The 25,101-nt window shown below is 43.9% G+C and overlaps 1 pseudogene; it reads right to left on the bottom strand.

The window, feature by feature from the left end:
* Positions 1-17,873: 17,873 nt before the first annotated feature.
* Positions 17,874-18,079, bottom strand: LOC142261449 (U2 spliceosomal RNA; annotated as a pseudogene).
* Between the last annotated feature and the right edge of the window lie 7,022 nt (positions 18,080-25,101).

Consider the following 25,101-nt stretch of genomic DNA (forward strand, 5'->3'; position numbering starts at 1 on the left):
ACCCTAGTATTTCATGATCCTGAGGCGACTGAGAACCCTTTTATAAAGGAATCCTTTTTCACCTGAATTGTCAAGTGATACTTACCAGTGACTATCATGTAATGTTACAGGTAGTTCCATTTTCTTCCTCTTCTTTCTCTCCTTTCTTCTTTGTCACACGGTCCATTGTGTTATAGCCCACGTGTCATGATAACACTTGTACCATCTTTTCATTTAGATTCCACCTACAATTATTTACCGATTCCAGTTCTGGAATAGGCTTTCATCATCTACTCACTAGAATTCTCAAGTTCATAAGGTACTGAGACATATACATGTTCACACCATTATAAAGAACAAAGTATAAACATTGAGGTTTTTCTCACACCCATGTTCCTGTGTTCTTTGATATGATATGTGTTCATTTCCTTCACTATATAGGATTGCAAGTTTTCCATTTGTACCTTAATGGCAATGACGCTATACAATTGAACACATATCATCCTGTTATCCATATAGGTGTGTATTTACCTGCTTGACTATTTTTGGTTGTTTGATCCAGAATGTTTCTCCAGATAGGTCATGTGGAAATTTTCTTTCCTCAGTACAAATGTTTTCACTATGGCTTTGGAAAAATTTTTTGTATGTGCATCATGGTCATTTGACCCATTGTACTCTCAAGTAGCAATATATTGTACTGTTATGTTGTACTATGTACTAATTACGTGTTTATATGGTTTTGTAACCCTTTATGATCTTAGATAAGTTTATCCTTGATAAAGACCTAAAAACAAGGTCGAAACGTTGGATGAATTATCCTTTTGCACAAATAAAGAATTTTCAGCATTCCAAGAGTTCTTTTCTTACGTTATTGATCACTATAGTGTGCCAGAGCTATTTCTATTGAATTGACTCTTATTTTTTCTGAGCACCTGCTATATACACAGTGAGCCAGACATATTCAATTTTCATTCAGAAGGCAGAGGGAAGCCTTAGCAGCTGAGCCTATATCTTGGCTTGTGAGCATTAGAACAGGCCGGCGATTACAGGGTAACATGAAAAATGTCCAGCTTGCATTATGACTAGAACATGAGAATATCCTTTTAAGTACTAACCTATGATGCGTTCCTAAGCAGTTGATGTTATATGTTCTACATTTCATTTTCTGCATACTTTACAAGTAAAATTAACACACAAAAGGTCTTCAAGTTATCGGACACTCCCATGATACTTTATAGCAACATCATGAAAAAACATATATCATATTTCTTCAAAAAAGGAGCATAGAGATCCAAAATCATAAATAGTAATCTTTATTACACAAAAGAACACAACAATTAAAAAGATGTGTACAGTAAACAGACGAGCTGTAGCAGCATAATATTGCACATCACGAAATCAATCCAAGGAAAAGATGACATATTTTGGTGCAGTCCAAAAAAAGTTGGAAAATACTGTTATCATCAACAAAGTTATATTCTGACTGGCAAAAAAATGGCTATAACAAGATAGGGAGCTTGAATATCCAAATTACATTCCACCATGGGATATCTACTTTCAAGTCCCACTGCTACCACTCACGTAAACTTCATCCTATTGCCAATGCATTATCACCTGTACAGTAGCAATAAATTATACAGGACTACAACCACTTCATATTAACAAGGATAAGTAAGTAATGAGTGACGGATCAGCTTTATAGTCCGAACATACCAGTTGCTAAAGGCTCGGGGTAATCACACTACGGGGATATCTCCGCTATGCCATCTGTATACGCTATACTGGTCAATAATCAATTATTGACCAGTATAGCGTATACAGATGGCATAGCGGAGATATCCCCGTAGTGTGATTACCCCGAGCCTTTAGCAACTGGTATGTTCGGACTATAAAGCTGATCCGTCACTCATTACTTACTTATCCTTGTTAATATGAAGTGGTTGTAGTCCTGTATAATTTATCGCTACTGTACAGGTGATAATGCATTGGCAATAGGATGAAGTTTACGTGAGTGGTAGCAGTGGGACTTGAAAGTAGATATCCCATGGTGGAATGTAATTTGGATATTCAAGCTCCCTATCTTGTTATAGCCATTTTTTTGCCAGTCAGAATATAACTTTGTTGATGATAACAGTATTTTCCAACTTTTTTTGGACTGCACCAAAATATGTCATCTTTTCCTTGGATTGATTTCGTGATGTGCAATATTATGCTGCTACAGCTCGTCTGTTTACTGTACACATCTTTTTAATTGTTGTGTTCTTTTGTGTAATAAAGATTACTATTTATGATTTTGGATCTCTATGCTCCTTTTTTGAAGAAATATGATATATGTTTTTTCATGATGTTGCTATACTTTACAAGTAGTAGAATTTGCTTTGATATAGGCAACTGGATTTTCACAATGAAAAGGCAAAGGATAACGCCCGAAAAAGACGCCATACATTATGTCAGTGCCATCACTGACGAACCTGGATTGACCATGAAATACATCAATCCCCTTAAAGGTGAGTTAAAACAAGTTTTAACTAAATTGCCTTAATATTGTCATGCATTAGAATGACTGTCTTAGGTAATGATAAATATTTTCTACAGGAAGAGGAGTGTTTGCTGAAACTGAAATCGAAAAAGGGAGTTTTGTTGCAGAATATCGAGGCGAGCTCACGTATGCACTTACGATGGTAGACAACTACTCGAGATTTATGGTTGTGGTACAAGTCAAAGATCTAATGGCCCATACTGCAGCGAAGGTCTTCCAAGCACACTTATGCAGACCTCATGGCTACTCAGAGAGAGTCCTCACAGATCAAGGCACTGCCTTTGAAGCGGAAATCTTCAAGGACTTCTGCAGCTTTTACCGATGCAGGAAGATGCGCACTACACCCTACCATGCTCAAACCAATGGTTATCAACCTGCTCAGGACTTTACCCCATATTCCAGATGTGGCCTTACAAGTGATTTATAGAGGGGTAACAATACGTTGGGATCACCGGATCTAATCTCCCTTTTTATACACCCTAAAATCTTGTTTGCTTTAGAATAAACAATAACATCATAAAGGTATAGCAGTACCGTTTCAAAGTTTCGGTGATCCAAGCAGCATTCCATCAGCCTCTGGAAGGTTCCTGGCAAATTGCACAGCTCGAAGGGCATGCTTTTGAACTCGCAGAGACCCATCGGGGTGGCAAAGGCGGTCTTCTCCCGGTCTGCCTCAGCAACGGACACTTGCCAATAGTTGCTTCTTCTGCTCATACCCCCTCCACCATCCGGGCCGTACCGACTGGCCAGTTCCTCAGGATGAAGCGAATTTGTTCGTCAGACACTGCTTTTGAACAACAGTCTGTCGACCTCCAGCGCCATAGGGGTGGTGAAGGCGGTCTTCTCCCGGTCTGCCTCAGCAACGGACACTAGCCAATAGTGACTAGTGAGATCAAGGGTAGAAAAATAATTTGCAGTTCTCAATGCAGCTAGCGATTCCTCAATACGGGGGAGTTGTGCCGTCCTTCTTCTTTAACAGGACCAACGGAGCTGCCCAAAGGCTACAACTGTCACGGATAACCCCAGCCGCCTTCATGTTGCTCAACATGTCCTTGGTACACTGGTAATGTGAAGGTGGTATTGGCTTATAGCTCTCTTTGATGGGTGGGTGTGCACCTGTGGGGATGTAGTAATGGACCCCTTTTATTCCCCCAAAATCTAGCGGATGTTTGCTGAAGACTTGCTTGCTCGTATTCTTGCACTACCCTGTGGACCCGCTTCTTGTGATGTGAAGGTGTGGAGTCAGTGCCTACGTGTAATTCCTGACACCACTCCTCTGGCTGACTTGGTGAGCAGTCACTGACTGGGTGGGGTGCAGTAATAGTGGATGCTGCTACTTGGATAGCATGTGTATCTACTGTGAACAGCTTATCAATGGTGGCAAGTCGGGGCAGCTTAACCTCCTGCTCTCCGCAGTTTAACACTCTCACGGGCACTCTTCCCTTCCGCATTAATGAATAAAACTATGATGTAAATATCATATAGATACCCCACAATTGTAAATAAAGGTAGGTTATGGGAAAAGGGGGAACAGGGAAAGAGGAAAATAGTGTAATAAAGTATACCTTCTGGGGGTGAGAGGAAATGGCAGCACAGCCAGTGGAGGTGAAGCAAAAGGAAGCCTGCAACTAAAGAGTTGAGAGCGTTATCACATGGTGACTGAGCCTGATTGTAAAGGGAGCATAGAGTGGAGCATACTCTGGGCACGTTAGAACCCAAGTTCTTAAACCATGAATATGGACCCCTTTTATTCTCCCAAAGTCTAGCGGATGTTTGCTGAAGACTTGCTCGTATTCTTGCACTACCCTGTGGACCCGCTTCTTGTGATGTGAAGGTGTGGAGTCAGTGCCTACGTGTAATTCCTTACACCACTCCTCTGGTTGACTTGGTGAGCTGTCACTGAATGGGTGTGGTGAAGTAACGGTGGATGCTGTGGCTTGGATATCATATTAAATATAGGGACCCCCATACAGTAGTATGAGAAATTTTTTTGTATTCAATGATCGGTATTACCTTCAGGGGCGCGGCACGTGGACGTGCGTTCCATTAGCCTCACTGCATTCCACTCCCATACAGGAAGTGGGCGCAGCTATTACTACGGTCGCACATAAAAGAACCCACAGCCACCACTGCACACACGGTAGGTTTTTTAACTGCATGAGAGGACACACACAAGCTAGGGACCCCAACGTAGAGAAATACTTTGGCGTAGTGTTGGGGCTCTATTGCATTGATCAATTCAGTAGCTAAATTTCTCTTGATTCATATGTTCATGGCAGTAATGCAGATTCCATTTTTCACATATTCACTCTTGCATATAGCTATTGGATTTTTCAAGTCAGTATTCACACAGCAGTTTCTGCTATTTCATGTATTCCCCTTACATAGTCACTGGTGTGCATACCTTATCTCCCCATAGTGATGTTTTTTTAGGTTTTTGCACCCAGTTCGGACTTAGAATGGTGTTCCAAACGTTATTCCTATTTGTTAGTATTTTTTCGTTTGGGAACCCTCCCCAACCACACCTATTGCCAATCCATAGCATACGCATAAATAGCCTGGGTCTCAGCTTCCCATACACGGTAGGTTTTTTAACTGCATGAGAGGACACACACAAGCTAGGGACCCCAACGTAGAGAAATACTTTGGCGTAGTGTTGGGGCTCTATTGCATTGATCAATTCAGTAGCTAAATTTCTCTTGATTCATATGTTCATGGCAGTAATGCAGATTCCATTTTTCACATATTCACTCTTGCATATAGCTATTGGATTTTTCAAGTCAGTATTCACACAGCAGTTTCTGCTATTTCATGTATTCCCCTTACATAGTCACTGGTGTGCATACCTTATCTCCCCATAGTGATGTTTTTTTAGGTTTTTGCACCCAGTTCGGACTTAGAATGGTGTTCCAAACGTTATTCCTATTTGTTAGTATTTTTTCGTTTGTGAACCCTCCCCAACCACACCTATTGCCAATCCATATCATACGCATAAATAGCCTGGGTCTCAGCTTCCCATACACGGTAGGTTTCTTAACTGCATGAGAGGACACACACAAGCTAGGGACCCCAACGTAGAGAAATACTTTGGCGTAGTGTTGGGGCTCTATTGCATTGATCAATTCAGTAGCTAAATTTCTCTTGATTCATATGTTCATGGCAGTAATGCAGATTCCATTTTTCACATATTCACTCTTGCATATAGCTATTGGATTTTTCAACTCAGTATTCACACAGCAGTTTCTGCTATTTCATGTATTCCCCTTACATAGTCACTGGTGTGCATACCTTATCTCCCCATAGTGCCTGGGAGCTGACCCAGACACTAGCAGTTTTGCACTCCTACCCAAAACTGGGCTCCTCACTGAACTCACTACCTCCACGGTTCAACTCTAAACTGAACTTCAACTAACTGACTGGTTTATCCACCTCCAGGCCTGTGAACTCCTTGGTGGGTGGGGCCAACCACCTGGCTCCGCCCCACCTGGTGTGGACATCAGCCCCTGGAGGGAGGCAACAACGGTTTTGTGTCTGACTAGTGTAACTATCCGGGAAAGGGGGTGTGTGTGTGTTATGTCTGTGACTAACTGGCTAGTCCAGGGCGTCACACTTGCACTACCCTGTAGACCCCCTTCTTGTGATGTGAAGGTGTGGAGTCAGTGCCTACGTGTAATTCCTGACACGACTCCTCTGGCTGACTTGGTGAGCTGTCACTGAATGGGTGTGGTGAAGTAACGGTGGATGCTGTGGCTTGGATATCATATTAAATATAGGGACCCCCATACAGTAGTATGAGAAATTTTTTTGTATTCAATGATCGGTATTACCTTCAGGGGCGCGGCACGTGGACGTGCGTTCCATTAGCCTCACTGCATTCCACTCCCATACAGGAAGTGGGCGCAGCTATTACTACGGTCGCACATAAAAGAACCCACAGCCACCACTGCACACACGGTAGGTTTTTTAACTGCATGAGAGGACACACACAAGCTAGGGACCCCAACGTAGAGAAATACTTTGGCGTAGTGTTGGGGCTCTATTGCATTGATCAATTCAGTAGCTAAATTTCTCTTGATTCATATGTTCATGGCAGTAATGCAGATTCCATTTTTCACATATTCACTCTTGCATATAGCTATTGGATTTTTCAAGTCAGTATTCACACAGCAGTTTCTGCTATTTCATGTATTCCCCTTACATAGTCACTGGTGTGCATACCTTATCTCCCCATAGTGATGTTTTTTTAGGTTTTTGCACCCAGTTCGGACTTAGAATGGTGTTCCAAACGTTATTCCTATTTGTTAGTATTTTTTCGTTTGTGAACCCTCCCCAACCACACCTATTGCCAATCCATATCATACGCATAAATAGCCTGGGTCTCAGCTTCCCATACACGGTAGGTTTCTTAACTGCATGAGAGGACACACACAAGCTAGGGACCCCAACGTAGAGAAATACTTTGGCGTAGTGTTGGGGCTCTATTGCATTGATCAATTCAGTAGCTAAATTTCTCTTGATTCATATGTTCATGGCAGTAATGCAGATTCCATTTTTCACATATTCACTCTTGCATATAGCTATTGGATTTTTCAACTCAGTATTCACACAGCAGTTTCTGCTATTTCATGTATTCCCCTTACATAGTCACTGGTGTGCATACCTTATCTCCCCATAGTGCCTGGGAGCTGACCCAGACACTAGCAGTTTTGCACTCCTACCCAAAACTGGGCTCCTCACTGAACTCACTACCTCCACGGTTCAACTCTAAACTGAACTTCAACTAACTGACTGGTTTATCCACCTCCAGGCCTGTGAACTCCTTGGTGGGTGGGGCCAACCACCTGGCTCCGCCCCACCTGGTGTGGACATCAGCCCCTGGAGGGAGGCAACAACGGTTTTGTGTCTGACTAGTGTAACTATCCGGGAAAGGGGGTGTGTGTGTGTTATGTCTGTGACTAACTGGCTAGTCCAGGGCGTCACACTTGCACTACCCTGTAGACCCCCTTCTTGTGATGTGAAGGTGTGGAGTCAGTGCCTACGTGTAATTCCTGACACGACTCCTCTGGCTGACTTGGTGAGCTGTCACTGAATGGGTGTGGTGAAGTAACGGTGGATGCTGTGGCTTGGATATCATATTAAATATAGGGACCCCCATACAGTAGTATGAGAAATTTTTTTGTATTCAATGATCGGTATTACCTTCAGGGGCGCGGCACGTGGACGTGCGTTCCATTAGCCTCACTGCATTCCACTCCCATACAGGAAGTGGGCGCAGCTATTACTACGGTCGCACATAAAAGAACCCACAGCCACCACTGCACACACGGTAGATTTTTTAACTGCATGAGAGGACACACACAAGCTAGGGACCCCAACGTAGAGAAATACTTTGGCGTAGTGTTGGGGCTCTATTGCATTGATCAATTCAGTAGCTAAATTTCTCTTGATTCATATGTTCATGGCAGTAATGCAGATTCCATTTTTCACATATTCACTCTTGCATATAGCTATTGGATTTTTCAAGTCAGTATTCACACAGCAGTTTCTGCTATTTCATGTATTCCCCTTACATAGTCACTGGTGTGCATACCTTATCTCCCCATAGTGATGTTTTTTTAGGTTTTTGCACCCAGTTCGGACTTAGAATGGTGTTCCAAACGTTATTCCTATTTGTTAGTATTTTTTCGTTTGTGAACCCTCCCCAACCACACCTATTGCCAATCCATATCATACGCATAAATAGCCTGGGTCTCAGCTTCCCATACACGGTAGGTTTCTTAACTGCATGAGAGGACACACACAAGCTAGGGACCCCAACGTAGAGAAATACTTTGGCGTAGTGTTGGGGCTCTATTGCATTGATCAATTCAGTAGCTAAATTTCTCTTGATTCATATGTTCATGGCAGTAATGCAGATTCCATTTTTCACATATTCACTCTTGCATATAGCTATTGGATTTTTCAACTCAGTATTCACACAGCAGTTTCTGCTATTTCATGTATTCCCCTTACATAGTCACTGGTGTGCATACCTTATCTCCCCATAGTGCCTGGGAGCTGACCCAGACACTAGCAGTTTTGCACTCCTACCCAAAACTGGGCTCCTCACTGAACTCACTACCTCCACGGTTCAACTCTAAACTGAACTTCAACTAACTGACTGGTTTATCCACCTCCAGGCCTGTGAACTCCTTGGTGGGTGGGGCCAACCACCTGGCTCCGCCCCACCTGGTGTGGACATCAGCCCCTGGAGGGAGGCAACAACGGTTTTGTGTCTGACTAGTGTAACTATCCGGGAAAGGGGGTGTGTGTGTGTTATGTCTGTGACTAACTGGCTAGTCCAGGGCGTCACACTTGCACTACCCTGTAGACCCCCTTCTTGTGATGTGAAGGTGTGGAGTCAGTGCCTACGTGTAATTCCTGACACGACTCCTCTGGCTGACTTGGTGAGCTGTCACTGAATGGGTGTGGTGAAGTAACGGTGGATGCTGTGGCTTGGATATCATATTAAATATAGGGACCCCCATACAGTAGTATGAGAAATTTTTTTGTATTCAATGATCGGTATTACCTTCAGGGGCGCGGCACGTGGACGTGCGTTCCATTAGCCTCACTGCATTCCACTCCCATACAGGAAGTGGGCGCAGATATTACTACGGTCGCACATAAAAGAACCCACAGCCACCACTGCACACACGGTAGGTTTTTTAACTGCATGAGAGGACACACACAAGCTAGGGACCCCAACGTAGAGAAATACTTTGGCGTAGTGTTGGGGCTCTATTGCATTGATCAATTCAGTAGCTAAATTTCTCTTGATTCATATGTTCATGGCAGTAATGCAGATTCCATTTTTCACATATTCACTCTTGCATATAGCTATTGGATTTTTCAAGTCAGTATTCACACAGCAGTTTCTGCTATTTCATGTATTCCCCTTACATAGTCACTGGTGTGCATACCTTATCTCCCCATAGTGATGTTTTTTTAGGTTTTTGCACCCAGTTCGGACTTAGAATGGTGTTCCAAACGTTATTCCTATTTGTTAGTATTTTTTCGTTTGTGAACCCTCCCCAACCACACCTATTGCCAATCCATATCATACGCATAAATAGCCTGGGTCTCAGCTTCCCATACACGGTAGGTTTCTTAACTGCATGAGAGGACACACACAAGCTAGGGACCCCAACGTAGAGAAATACTTTGGCGTAGTGTTGGGGCTCTATTGCATTGATCAATTCAGTAGCTAAATTTCTCTTGATTCATATGTTCATGGCAGTAATGCAGATTCCATTTTTCACATATTCACTCTTGCATATAGCTATTGGATTTTTCAACTCAGTATTCACACAGCAGTTTCTGCTATTTCATGTATTCCCCTTACATAGTCACTGGTGTGCATACCTTATCTCCCCATAGTGCCTGGGAGCTGACCCAGACACTAGCAGTTTTGCACTCCTACCCAAAACTGGGCTCCTCACTGAACTGACTACCTCCTCGGTTCAACTCTAAACTGAACTTCAACTAACTGACTGGTTTATCCACCTCCAGGCCTGTGAACTCCTTGGTGGGTGGGGCCAACCACCTGGCTCCGCCCCACCTGGTGTGGACATCAGCCCCTGGAGGGAGGCAACAACGGTTTTGTGTCTGACTAGTGTAACTATCCGGGAAAGGGGGTGTGTGTGTGTTATGTCTGTGACTAACTGGCTAGTCCAGGGCGTCACACTTGCACTACCCTGTAGACCCCCTTCTTGTGATGTGAAGGTGTGGAGTCAGTGCCTACGTGTAATTCCTGACACGACTCCTCTGGCTGACTTGGTGAGCTGTCACTGAATGGGTGTGGTGAAGTAACGGTGGATGCTGTGGCTTGGATATCATATTAAATATAGGGACCCCCATACAGTAGTATGAGAAATTTTTTTGTATTCAATGATCGGTATTACCTTCAGGGGCGCGGCACGTGGACGTGCGTTCCATTAGCCTCACTGCATTCCACTCCCATACAGGAAGTGGGCGCAGCTATTACTACGGTCGCACATAAATGAACCCACAGCCACCACTGCACACACGGTAGGTTTTTTAACTGCATGAGAGGACACACACAAGCTAGGGACCCCAACGTAGAGAAATACTTTGGCGTAGTGTTGGGGCTCTATTGCATTGATCAATTCAGTAGCTAAATTTCTCTTGATTCATATGTTCATGGCAGTAATGCAGATTCCATTTTTCACATATTCACTCTTGCATATAGCTATTGGATTTTTCAAGTCAGTATTCACACAGCAGTTTCTGCTATTTCATGTATTCCCCTTACATAGTCACTGGTGTGCATACCTTATCTCCCCATAGTGATGTTTTTTTAGGTTTTTGCACCCAGTTCGGACTTAGAATGGTGTTCCAAACGTTATTCCTATTTGTTAGTATTTTTTCGTTTGTGAACCCTCCCCAACCACACCTATTGCCAATCCATATCATACGCATAAATAGCCTGGGTCTCAGCTTCCCATACACGGTAGGTTTCTTAACTGCATGAGAGGACACACACAAGCTAGGGACCCCAACGTAGAGAAATACTTTGGCGTAGTGTTGGGGCTCTATTGCATTGATCAATTCAGTAGCTAAATTTCTCTTGATTCATATGTTCATGGCAGTAATGCAGATTCCATTTTTCACATATTCACTCTTGCATATAGCTATTGGATTTTTCAACTCAGTATTCACACAGCAGTTTCTGCTATTTCATGTATTCCCCTTACATAGTCACTGGTGTGCATACCTTATCTCCCCATAGTGCCTGGGAGCTGACCCAGACACTAGCAGTTTTGCACTCCTACCCAAAACTGGGCTCCTCACTGAACTCACTACCTCCACGGTTCAACTCTAAACTGAACTTCAACTAACTGACTGGTTTATCCACCTCCAGGCCTGTGAACTCCTTGGTGGGTGGGGCCAACCACCTGGCTCCGCCCCACCTGGTGTGGACATCAGCCCCTGGAGGGAGGCAACAACGGTTTTGTGTCTGACTAGTGTAACTATCCGGGAAAGGGGGTGTGTGTGTGTTATGTCTGTGACTAACTGGCTAGTCCAGGGCGTCACACTTGCACTACCCTGTAGACCCCCTTCTTGTGATGTGAAGGTGTGGAGTCAGTGCCTACGTGTAATTCCTGACACGACTCCTCTGGCTGACTTGGTGAGCTGTCACTGAATGGGTGTGGTGAAGTAACGGTGGATGCTGTGGCTTGGATATCATATTAAATATAGGGACCCCCATACAGTAGTATGAGAAATTTTTTTGTATTCAATGATCGGTATTACCTTCAGGGGCGCGGCACGTGGACGTGCGTTCCATTAGCCTCACTGCATTCCACTCCCATACAGGAAGTGGGCGCAGCTATTACTACGGTCGCACATAAAAGAACCCACAGCCACCACTGCACACACGGTAGGTTTTTTAACTGCATGAGAGGACACACACAAGCTAGGGACCCCAACGTAGAGAAATACTTTGGCGTAGTGTTGGGGCTCTATTGCATTGATCAATTCAGTAGCTAAATTTCTCTTGATTCATATGTTCATGGCAGTAATGCAGATTCCATTTTTCACATATTTACTCTTGCATATAGCTATTGGATTTTTCAACTCAGTATTCACACAGCAGTTTCTGCTATTTCATGTATTCCCCTTACATAGTCACTGGTGTGCATACCTTATCTCCCCATAGTGCCTGGGATCTGACCCAGACACTAGCAGTTTTGCACTCCTACCCAAAACTGGGCTCCTCACTGAACTCACTACCTCCACGGTTCAACTCTAAACTGAACTTCAACTAACTGACTGGTTTATCCACCTCCAGGCCTGTGAACTCCTTGGTGGGTGGGGCCAACCACCTGGCTCCGCCCCACCTGGTGTGGACATCAGCCCCTGGAGGGAGGCAACAACGGTTTTGTGTCTGACTAGTGTAACTATCCGGGAAAGGGTGTGTGTGTGTGTTATGTCTGTGACTAACTGGCTAGTCCAGGGCGTCACACTTGCACTACCCTGTAGACCCCCTTCTTGTGATGTGAAGGTGTGGAGTCAGTGCCTACGTGTAATTCCTGACACCACTCCTCTGGCTGACTTGGTGAGCTGTCACTGACTGGGTGGGGTGCAGTAATGGTGGATGCTGCTGCTGCTTGGATAGCATGTGTATTTACTGTGAACAGCTTATCAATGGTGGCAAATCGGGGCAGCTTAACCTCTTGCTTTCTGCAGTTCAACACTCTCACGCGCACTCTTCCCTTCCGTATTAATGAATAAAACTGTGATATAAATAGTATATAGATACCCCACAAATGCAGATAAAGGTAGGTTATGGGAAAAGGGAGAAGAGGGAAACAGGAAAATAGTGTAATAAAGTATACCTTCCAGGGGGGAGAGGAAATGGCAGCACAGCCAGTGGAGGTGAAGCAAGGGGAAGCCTGCAACTAAATTGTTGAGAGCATTATCACATGGTGACTGAGCCTGATTGTAACGGGAGCATAGAGGTGCCGATCCTGTCTTACCTGCGTTGGTGTAGAAGTGGGTTTCCAGTGGTGGAGTCAGCTGTGTGCAGTGGTGGCTGTGGGTTCTTTTATGTGCGACCGTAGTAATAGCTGCGCCCACTTCCTGTATGGGAGTGGAACGCAGTGAGGCTAATGGAACGCACGTCCACGTGCCGCGCCCCTGAAGGTAATACCGATCATTGAATACAAAAAAATTTCTCATACTACTGTATGGGGGTCCCTATATTTAATATGATATCCAAGCCACAGCATCCACCGTTACTTCACCACACCCATTCAGTGACAGCTCACCAAGTCAGCCAGAGGAGTGGTGTAAGGAATTACACGTAGGCACTGACTCCACACCTTCACATCACAAGAAGCGGGTCCACAGGGTAGTGCAAGAATATGAACAAGTCTTCAGCAAACATCCGCTAGGCTTTGGGAGAATAAAAGGGTCCATATTCATGGTTTAAGAACTTGGGATCTAACGTGCCCAGAGTATGCTCCACTCTATGCTCCCTTTACAATCAGGCTCAGTCACCATGTGATAACGCTCTCAACTCTTTAGTTGCAGGCTTCCTTTTGCTTCACCTCCACTGGCTGTACTGCCATTTCCTCTCACCCCCAGAAGGTATACTTTATTACACTATTTTCCTCTTTCCCTGTTCCCCCTTTTCCCATAACCTACCTTTATTTACATTTGTGGGGTATCTATATGATATTTACATCATAGCTTTACTCATTAATGCGGAAGGGAAGAGTGCCCGTGAGAGTGTTGAACTGCGGAGAGCAGGAGGTTAAGCTGCCCTGACTTGCCACCATTGATAAGCTGTTCACAGTAGATACACATGCTATCCAAGTAGCAGCATCCACCATTACTGCACCCCACCCAGTCAGTGACTGCTCACCAAGTCAGCCAGAGGAGTGGTGTCAGGAATTACACGTAGGCACTGACTCGACACCTTCACATCACAAGAAGGGGGTCTACAGGGTAGTGCAAGAAGACGAGCAAGTCTTCAGCAAACCTCCGCTAGATTTTAGGGGAATAAAAGGGGTCCAACACCACATCCCCACAGGTGCACACCCACCCATCAAAGAGAGCTATAAGCCAATACCACCTTCACATTGCCAGTGTACCAAGGACATGCTGAGCAACATGAAGGCGGCTGGGGTTATCCGTGACAGTTGTAGCCTTTGGGCAGCTCTGTTGATCCTGTTAAAGAAGAAGGACGGCACCACTCCCCGTATTGAGGAATCGCTAGCTGCATTGAGAACTGCAAATTATTTTTCTACCCTTGATCTCACTAGTCACTATTGGCAAGTGTCCGTTGCTGAGGCAGACCGGGAGAAGACCGCCTTCGCCACCCCTATGGGTCTCTGCGAGTTCAAAAGCATGCCCTTCGAGCTGTGCAATGCACCAGGAACCTTCCAGAGGCTGATGGAATGCTGCTTGGGACAAGATTTTAGGGTGTATAAAAAGGGAGATTTGATCCCGTGATCCCAACGTATTGTTACACCTCTATAAATCACTTGTAAGGCCACATCTGGAATATGGGAACCAGTTTTGGGCTCCACATTTTAAAAAGGACATTCAGAAGTTAGAGTCAGTTCAAAGGTGGGCAACTAGACTACTACAAGGAATGGAAGGCCTCCCATATGATGACAAGTTGAAAAAGTTATTAAGTGATTATTGGCTGCAATGGGGCTTTCTGGCTGGTGCCAGCCTCTCTTCTTAGCACACAGGAACCACAATCCCTACACCATGCTTCAATGGATTCTCTCATCCCAGCCCAGTAAAACTACATATTTTACACAGTCATAAGCAGCCCATGGGCATTCACCTGCATTCAAACCAATAACAGCTCATAGACCAGACAATCCATCTACCACTGGACCAAAGACAGGAAGTTAAATCCACTGCCTGCGGTAACCAACTTAATCCTATAGGCTACTCACACAACAAACCCAACAGAAAGGAAAAAAACATGGCTTCGATTATCCATCCAATGAAAATGCATAACCATTGTGAGCCATTGGACAATGCAATTGGACACTTGGTGACATGGTGCACGGCCCAATGAATCAAGTCTTTACTTCATATTCACGGTTTAAGCCCTTGGGTTCTAATGTGCCCAGAGTACATATCCAGAAAGATTCTCTTTCTTTGAGCTAAACACAAGTCAACAATACATTGTAAGCAGATTCTATTACCAGTCCCACACCATTTTGTGACGCATAATCACACAGTGATCCAATTAAGATTCCAAGTCATCGAACATGTCCAAGCCATACGCAGAGGAGGCAATAGAATTAGGAAGCTCAAAGAAAGGGAATCTTTCTGGATATATACTCTGGGCACATTGGAACCCAAAGGCTTAAACCATGAATATGAAGTACAGACTTGATTCATTGGGCCATGCATGGACATAATGGACATAATTCTAATAGGCAGGACAGGTAATAAGGAGCACAAGGGATATGCTAAAATGTGTTGTGTGACAAGACAGACACAGGAAAGGACATGATAACAGGTGTAGGGACCAACAAGGTGAGACAAGGGGTATCAGGATATTGTCAAGTAGGTATGAATGTAGTAATGGGGCAGGCATAGAGAATTGTATGTGAATGTGAATTACAATAAATCACTAAGGAAAGGAATATGTGAGTGTGTGCCTAATGTAAACTAATATTGTACTGGCAAAATTATAGATGGAAAGGGAGAAGGGGAGGGGGGGAGAGAGGAGGCTGTAATTGACTACAAGGGTATGAGTTATGAGTGATCATAGGGATAGTGTTACATAAGTGGAAATACCTATGGAGGACCGGATGTGTAAGCGCATACCTTATACAAACCTATAGAGTGCTGATGGGTGAGAGTGTGATGTTAGATATAAGACATCCTATAGTGAATAGTGAGCCGTAATCAAGTGCAACAGGGATATTTCACGTGACTATGGGAACATGGAAGGTAAAGAAAGGGGAGAAAAAACTGTTAGACAAGGTAATCAGACATAATGTAACCAGTTGATCAGACATGACAAACATGACAAATAAAAAACAAGGAAGAATGGAACTCCATACATAGTGGAACCATATATAGTGTGAACACGAAAAAGAACCGGGCGTTAGAAAAAATGTGCACGGCCCAATGAATCAAGTCGGTTCTTCATATTCATGGTTTAAGCCCTTGGGTTCCAACGTGCCCAGAGTATATATCCAGAAAGATTCCCTTTCTTTGAGCTTCCTAATTCTATTGCCTCCTCTGCGTATGGCTGGGACATGTTCGATGACTTGGAATCTTAATTGGGCCACTGTGTGATTATGCGTCACAAAATGGTGTGGGACTGGTAATAGAATCTGCTTACAATGTATTGTTGACTTGTGCTTAGCACAAAAAAAGGGAATCTTTCTGGATATGTACTCTGGACACATTAAAACCCAAGGGCTTAAACCGTGAATATGAAGTACAGACTTGATTCATTGGGCCGTGCACCATGTCACCATGTGTGCAATTGCATTGTCCAATGGCTCACAATGGTTATGCGTTTTCATTGGATGGATAATCGAAGCCATGTTTTTTTCCTTTCTCTTGGGTTTGTTGTGTGAGTAGCCTATAGGATTAAGTTAGTTACCGCAGGCAGTGGATTTAGCTTCCTGTCTTTGGTCCAGTGGTAGATTGATTGTTTGGTCTATGAGCTGTTATGGGTTTTAATCCAGGTGAATGCCCATGCCTATAACTGTGTGAAATATGTAGTTTTACTGGGCTGGGATGAGAGAATCCATCGAAGCATGGTGTAGGGATTGTGGTTCCTGTGTGCTAAGAAGAAAGGCTAGCACCAGCCAGAAAGCCCCATTACAGCCAATAATCAACCGCTAGCCGCTGGAACTCGTTGCTCTAGATCATGTCAAACTCTCACCAAGCAGGAATAGATACATTAGCCCACCATCCCACCCAAAGAGCAACTTCTGCTGCGCAGCTGGCTTTCTAGGCAGCAGCGCTATTGTGATGTCAGCGGGGGACATTGTGACAAGCCAGTGTTCCGTCACTTCATGTTGTGCACTGTTCAAACGGAAAATACATCAACAGGCAGACTACAGAAAAGCTTACTGACAAAGGATAGAGAGGGGCTTTCTCAGAGGGCTTTTTACAGTTTGTCTATTCCCAATTAGCCGTTTAAGTATGCTTAATGAAAGTACTAATTCTTTCATAGGCCGCCCATTCTTAGTATTTGACGTTCCTTATATTGCGGTATCAGGCTTCGCAGCAGGTTGCAAAACATTCATCACCCATGACTGTCCCCAATTGGGCTCAGAAGCTAAATGTCTATCATGACCCCTCTTTTTGAAAGTCCAAGAGCAAGCAAACTCTTCCTCCAGGAGAGGGAGCCAACAGATCACTAAAGACATCATCATTGCTCAAAGAAAACACCGAAAAACAATGGAAGCTTTAATTGGAGTGGAATCTGATAGACAGCACCTGATGCCAAGTCTGCATCTTCTAACACCTGCAGTCACTGCAGCAGCTGAATCCAATGTGTCCAAAAGGGATCTATTCTATTCAATTGCAAATGATCTAGATAAGACTGAGAATAAGATACTGCACGGGACATAGCAGAGTTGGTCAAGTTGAGTGGAGATGAGTTTGCTATTTGGCACAGCTTTTGCATCAATAAAGCAAGTAAAAGGTGTGAAAGATAAAAAAAAAGGGTGAAAGTGTGAAAAGTGAATTGGCCAAATTGAGGTGCATATAAAGTTTTTGCTTTCTTTCAATTCACTAATGAGGCTCATTTGAATCAGGTGAATTGAGTTCTGCTTTTGGAAACTCGGTTAAGAAGGGGTGCACCGGTCCTGGAGGTACTGCAATACCAGGTCAATGCGTGGAGTGGACAGAGCAAGATTTTTTCCATCTCCTTGTTCTAAAAATCCATTTAATATATGGTCCCTAGAGAGGGGACGTATCAGATATTAAACTGATAAGAACAGATTTAATTTTTTTTTTTTCTGTTTATCAGTAGGACTTCAAAATAACAAAGGTGATCGCCTCCCGTTGCCTGGGAACCGTCCAGGCACAAGAGGGCTATGTGTCACCAGAAGGCGCACACACTCCCTCAAGGCCGGCAGACGTGCAATCCCAGGCACCTTCCAGTACCGACCAAGGTAGCGTCCTCCGAAACTACACTTGATCTTAGCCAAAAGGCCGAGAAGCTATAACCCGAATTGGTTACGGCCTTGAGTGGCACCCTGGCCTATACCGGACACATCTTAGGGAGAGGGAGACAAACCCACGCCTACAGAAGACATTTTGTCACCCAAGCCAAACCCTTGAAAAGGCTGTTTTGCAGAGCAAAAACAAGGAGAATGGTGCTTTTTGCAGCCGCCGCCCACTGCAATGAATCTGAATAACTCCTCCTTTTGGGCACAAGCACCTCCCCTCCCCCTTGCAGTCTTTCCAATTCATGATACAAAAAGACGGACGGACAGGACAGGACAGGACCATCTGCCTGACTTTCCGTCACTGCCACCCTTTGCCATCCTTGCCCGTAGAAAGCCCTTTCATCATCCCCAAACCCTAATCTTTTCCCTTCCCTTCCCAGCTGCGTCTCACTCCCTTTCATTAGGAAGTGAGCGCAGCCTTTTCTCCGTTCTGCACATGCGCGACGTTAAACACAAATGCGCAGGCGTGCGTTCCATTAGCCTCACTGCATTCCACTCCCATACAGGAAGTGGGCACAGCTATTACTACGGTCGCACATAAAAGAACCCACGGCCACCACTGCACATAGCTGACTCCACCACAGGACACCCACTTCTACACCAACGCAGGTAAGACAGGATCGGCACCTCTATGCTCCCGTTACAATCAGGCTCAGTCACCATGTGATAACGCTCTCAACTCTTTAGTTGCAGGCTCCCCTTGCTTCACCTCCACTGGCTGTGCTGCCATTTCCTCTCCCACCTGGAAGGTATACTTTATTCCACTATTTTCCTGTTTCTCTCTTCCCCCTTTTCCCATAACCTACTTTTATCTGCATTTGTGGGGTATTTATATGCTATTTACATCATAGTTTTATTCATTAATATGGAAGGGAAGAGTGCCCATGAGAGTGTTGAACTGCGGAGAGCAAAAGATTAAGCTGCTCCGATTTGCCACCATTGATAAGCTGTTCTCAGTAGATACACATGCTATCCAAACAGCAGCATCCACCATTGCTTCAGCCCACCCATTCAGTGACAGCTCACCAAGTCAGCCAGAGGAGTGGTGTAAGGAATTACACGTAGGCACTGACTCCACACCTTCACATCACAAGAAGGGGGTCTACAGGCTAGTGCAAGAATACGAGCAAGTCTTCAGCAAACATCCGCTAGACTTTTGAAAAATAAAAGGGGTCAAACACTACATCCCCACAAGTGCACACCCACCCATCAAAGAGAGATATAAGCCAAATCTACCTGCACATTACCAGTGTACCAAGGACATGTTGAGCAACATGAAGGAGGCTGGGGTTATCCGTGACAGTTGTAGCCTCTGGGCAGCTCCGTTGGTCCTGTTAAAGAAGAAGGACAGCACCACTCCCCTGTATTGAGGAATAGCTAGCTGCATTGACAACTGCAAATTATTTTTCTACCCTTGATCTCACTAGTCACTATTGGCAAGTGTCCGTTGCTGAGGCAGACCGGGAGAAGACCGCCTTTGCCACCCCGATGGGTCTCTGCGAGTTCAAAAGCATGCCCTTCGAGCTGTGCAATTTGCCAGGAACCTTCCAGAGGCTGATGGAATGCTGCTTGGGACACCGAAACTTTGAAACGGTACTGCTATACCTTTATGATGTTATTGTTTATTCTAACGCAAACAAGATTTTAGGGTGTATAAAAAGGGAGATTAGATCCGATGATCCCAACGTATTGTTACCCCTCTATAAATCACTTGTAAGGCCACATCTGGAATATGGGGTAAAGTCCTGAGCAGGTTGATAACCATTGGTTTGAGCATGGTAGGGTGTAGTACGCATCTTCCTGCATCGGTAAAAGCTGCAGAAGTCCTTGAAGATTTCCGCTTCAAAGGCAGTGCCTTGATCTGTGAGGACTCTCTCTGAGTAGCCATGAGGTCTGCATAAGTGTGCTTGGAAGACCTTCGCTGCAGTATGGGCCATTAGATCTTTGACTTGTACCACAACCATAAATCTCGAGTAGTTGTCTACCATCGTAAGTGCATACGTGAGCTCACCTCGATATTCTGCAACAAAACTCCCTTTTTCGATTTCAGTTTCAGCAAACACTCCTCTTCCTGTAGAAAATATTTATCATTACCTAAGACAGTCATTCTAATGCATGACAATATTAAGGCAATTTAGTTAAAACTTGTTTTAACTCACCTTTAAGGGGATTGATGTATTTCATGGTCAATCCAGGTTTGTCAGTGATGGCACTGACATAATGTATGGCGTCTTTTTCGGGCGTTATCCTTTGCCTTTTCATTGTGAAAATCCAGTTGCCTATATCAAAGCAAATTCTACTACTTGTAAAGTATGCAGAAAATGAAATGTAGAACATATAACATCAACTGCTTAGGAACGCATCATAGGTTAGTACTTAAAAGGATATTGTCATGTTCTAGTCATAATGCAAGCTGGACATTTTTCATGTTACCCTGTAATCGCCGGCCTGTTCTAATGCTCACAAGCCAAGATATAGGCTCAGCTGCTAAGGCTTCCCTCTGCCTTCTGAATGAAAATTGAATATGTCTGGCTCACTGTGTATATAGCAGGTGCTCAGAAAAAATAAGAGTCAATTCAATAGAAATAGCTCTGGCACACTATAGTGATCAATAACGTAAGAAAAGAACTCTTAGAATGCTGAAAATTCTTTATTTGTGCAAAAGGATAATTCATCCAACGTTTCGAGCTTGTTTTTAGGTCTTTATCAAGGATAAACTTATCTAAGATCATAAAGGGTTACAAAACCATATAAACACGTAATTAGTACATAGTACAACATAACAGTACAATATATTGCTACTTGAGAGTACAATGGGTCAAATGACCATGATGCACATACAAAAAAATTTTCCAAAGCCATAGTGAAAACATTTGTACTGAGGAAAGAAAATTTCCACATGACCTATCTGGAGAAACATTCTGGATCAAACAACCAAAAATAGTCAAGCAGGTAAATACACACCTATATGGATAACAGGATGATATGTGTTCAATTGTATAGCGTCATTGCCATTAAGGTACAAATGGAAAACTTGCAATCCTATATAGTGAAGGAAATGAACACATATCATATCAAAGAACACAGGAACATGGGTGTGAGAAAAACCTCAATGTTTATACTTTGTTCTTTATAATGGTGTGAACATGTATATGTCTCAGTACCTTATGAACTTGAGAATTCTAGTGAGTAGATGATGAAAGCCTATTCCAGAACTGGAATCGGTAAATAATTGTAGGTGGAATCTAAATGAAAAGATGGTACAAGTGTTATCATGACACGTGGGCTATAACACAATGGACCGTGTGACAAAGAAGAAAGGAGAGAAAGAAGAGGAAGAAAATGGAACTACCTGTAACATTACGTGATAGTCACTGGTAAGTATCACTTGACAATTCAGGTGAAAAAGGATTCCTTTATTAAAGGGTTCTCAGTCGCCTCAGGATCATGAAATACTAGGGTAAATGATATGAGAATGGGTAAGAAGCACCACTAAAGGAAATATGAGATGCAGGACATATATCTATAAACCCCTGAACTACATGATAGAAATAAAAAGAAGAAAAAAGAAAAAAAAGAAGAAAGAAGAAGAACACATAGAATGCGGAAAGAGAATGGGTACAACTACCTGAGTTACTGCAGGGAGGCCCCTGGTAGGTATTGTGAGGGTTAGTGGAATTCCTTCACTGAAGGGTTCTCAGTTGCCTCAGGTTCGTGAAAAATGCTATAGACAAATAATGCCCGGAGAAAAGGGGTTCATATACAGCGAATAATGGTAATACAAGGTACATGTGTCCCATGTAATAGTATAAATATATATATATTGTACTAAGCTCTACACCAGAAATAGAAAGTAGTCCCTCTGCCTTCTGTCTAGGTGCCCTGAGTTATGTCCTGTAAACTGTCACAGTGACCTAGACACACATGTGTAGTAGGGGAATATCCCTGCTGAGATGCCAGTGCTAGAGCACTCGTTTGCTGTGGAGTTGAACGCTATGTGAGCAGTTCTTACCTTCAATGAGCAGAAGTCTCTTTTTTCAGATTTCAATATCTCTGTGGGTATCTGGCAGAAATATGGAATACTCTTTACTGCTAAGACCCTGTACACCACTCCCACTAAAGGGGGCTTTACACGCTGCGACATCGCTAATGCGGAGTCGTTGGGGTCACGGAATTTGTGACGCACATCCGGCCGCATTAGCGATGTTGCTGCGTGTGATACCGATGAGCGATTTTGCATCGTTGCAAAAACGTGCAAAATCGCTCATCGGTGACATGGGTCTCCATTCTCGATTATCGTTACTGCAGCAGTAACGATGTAGTTCGTCACTCCTGCGGTAGCACACATCGCTCCGTGTGACACCGCAGAAACTAGGAACCTCTCCTTACCTGCCTCCCAGCCGCTATGAGGAAGGAAGGAGGTGGGCGGGATGTTCCGGCCACTCATCTCCGCCCCTCCGCTGCTATTGGGCGGTCGCTCAGTGACGTCGCTGTGACGCCGCACGGACCGCCCCCTTAGAAAGGAGGCGGTTCGCCGGACACAGCGACGTCGCCGGGCAGGTAAGTATGTGTGACGGGTCTGGTCGGTGTTTGTGCGGCATGGGCAGCGATTTGCCCGTGTCGCGCAACAGATGGGGGCGGGTACCCACACTAGCGATATCGGGACCGATATCGCAGTGTGTAAAGTAGCCTTTAGTCACATGACCAAGACTGTATCTGTGTCCCTACAACACACTTGAGACAAATGTGTGTGTGAGCCTGCATTGTGGGGTATATATAATATATTATAGAGCTGGGAAGGATCATTCTAAGCAGTGAGCTGTTCCAGTATTTGTAGGAAAATACCCAGTAGAAGCATCAAACACAGCACCAATACCTCCCATCAGTATTCCACCACAGTGCCATGTAACCCATGCCCTACACTCCCATCTACACCAATACTATACAGGCACAAACTAGTATATCTGACTAAAAGCCCCCAAAATATGAAGAACGGCCTATAGTTGAGTGTGGATATAAAATCTATGTGAGCAGAGCTAGAATAGAAATCACTGATCGCATTGAAGTCATTCTGACCATAAATCACCATGATATCAAGGTGAGGAGTTGTGTGTTACTGCTGGGAGGAAAGGGTTAACAGTGGAATATTAAGGTGCATTTCTGTGTGCAGTGTTACTAGTCAATGTAACAATTCAGTATGAGCTGCTCTTGGTGCCGGGGGAGGGAGATGCTCTCCTGAGCAAGATAGATGGGGAATGAACATGATATCTATATAGTGTAAGGCAGGGGGTCTCAAACCAGGTGATCATGTCTGATCAACTGGTTACATTATGTCTGATTACCTTGTCTAACAGTTTTTTCTCCCCTTTCTTTACCTTCCAGGTTCCCATAGTCACGTGAAATATCCCTGTTGCACTTGATTACGGCTCACTATTCACTATAGGATGTCTTATATCTAACATCACACTCTCACCCATCAGCACTCTATAGGTTTGTATAAGGTATGCGCTTACACATCCGGTCCTCCATAGGTATTTCCACTTATGTAACACTATCCCTATGATCACTCATAACTCATACCCTTGTAGTCAATTACAGCCTCCTCTCTCCCCCCTCCCCTTCTCCCTTTCCATCTATAATTTTGCCAGTACAATATTAGTTTACATTAGGCACACACTCACATATTCCTTTCCTTAGTGATTTATTGTAATTCACATTCACATACAATTCTCTATGCCTGCCCCATTACTACATTCATACCTACTTGACCCTATCCTGATACCCCTTGTCTCACCTTGTTGGTCCCTACACCTGTTATCATGTCCTTTCCTGTGTCTGTCTTGTCACACAACACATTTTAGCATATAACTTGTGCTCCTTATTACCTGTCCTGCCTATTAGAATTATGTCCATTATGTCCATGCATGGCCCAATGAATCAAGTCTGTACTTCATATTCATGGTTTAAGCCTTTGGGTTCCAATGTGCCCAGAGTATATATCCAGAAAGATTCCCTTTCTTTGAGCTTCCTAATTCTATTGCCTCCTCTGCGTATGGCTTGGACATGTCCGATGACTTGGAATCTTAATTGGATCACTGTGTGATTATGCGTCACAAAATGGTGTGGGACTGGTAATAGAATCTGCTTACAATGTATTGTTGACTTGTGTTTAGCTCAAAGAAAGAGAATCTTTCTGGATATGTACTCTGGGCACATTAGAACCCAAGGGCTTAAACCGTGAATATGAAGTAAAGACTTGATTCATTGGGCCGTGCACCATGTCACCAAGTGTCCAATTGCATTGTCCAATGGCTCACAATGGTTATGCGTTTTCATTGGATGGATAATCGAAGCCATGTTTTTTTCCTTTCTGTTGGGTTTGTTGTGTGAGTAGCCTATAGGATTAAGTTGGTTACCGCAGGCAGTGGATTTAACTTCCTGTCTTTGGTCCAGTGGTAGATGGATTGTCTGGTCTATGAGCTGTTATTGGTTTGAATGCAGGTGAATGCCCATGGGCTGCTTATGACTGTGTAAAATAGTATTGATTCATGATGGATTTCAGACTACATGTAGATATCTTCAGTCTTTCTATCCACATCATTTAAATGAACATTATCCATGCAGCTTGAAATTCATCCAATAAGAGAAGCAACCTTGTACAACCAATCTGATAAGGGCACAGTATATCCTAAGGGAAGGTTATGGCTATAAAAGGGGACTTCTTGGAGTCACCAGGTTGTTGATGGATGTTGCATGATCTAGTCTAAGCTCTTAGGAGCTGGCTAGGGGATCAGAACCAGGATGCCTTGTGGACTCGGTCTAGGGACTTTGGCTTCAACTAGAGGA

This window comes from Anomaloglossus baeobatrachus, unplaced genomic scaffold (assembly GCF_048569485.1).
Source record: "Anomaloglossus baeobatrachus isolate aAnoBae1 unplaced genomic scaffold, aAnoBae1.hap1 Scaffold_223, whole genome shotgun sequence".
Classification (NCBI taxonomy): domain Eukaryota; kingdom Metazoa; phylum Chordata; class Amphibia; order Anura; family Aromobatidae; genus Anomaloglossus; species Anomaloglossus baeobatrachus.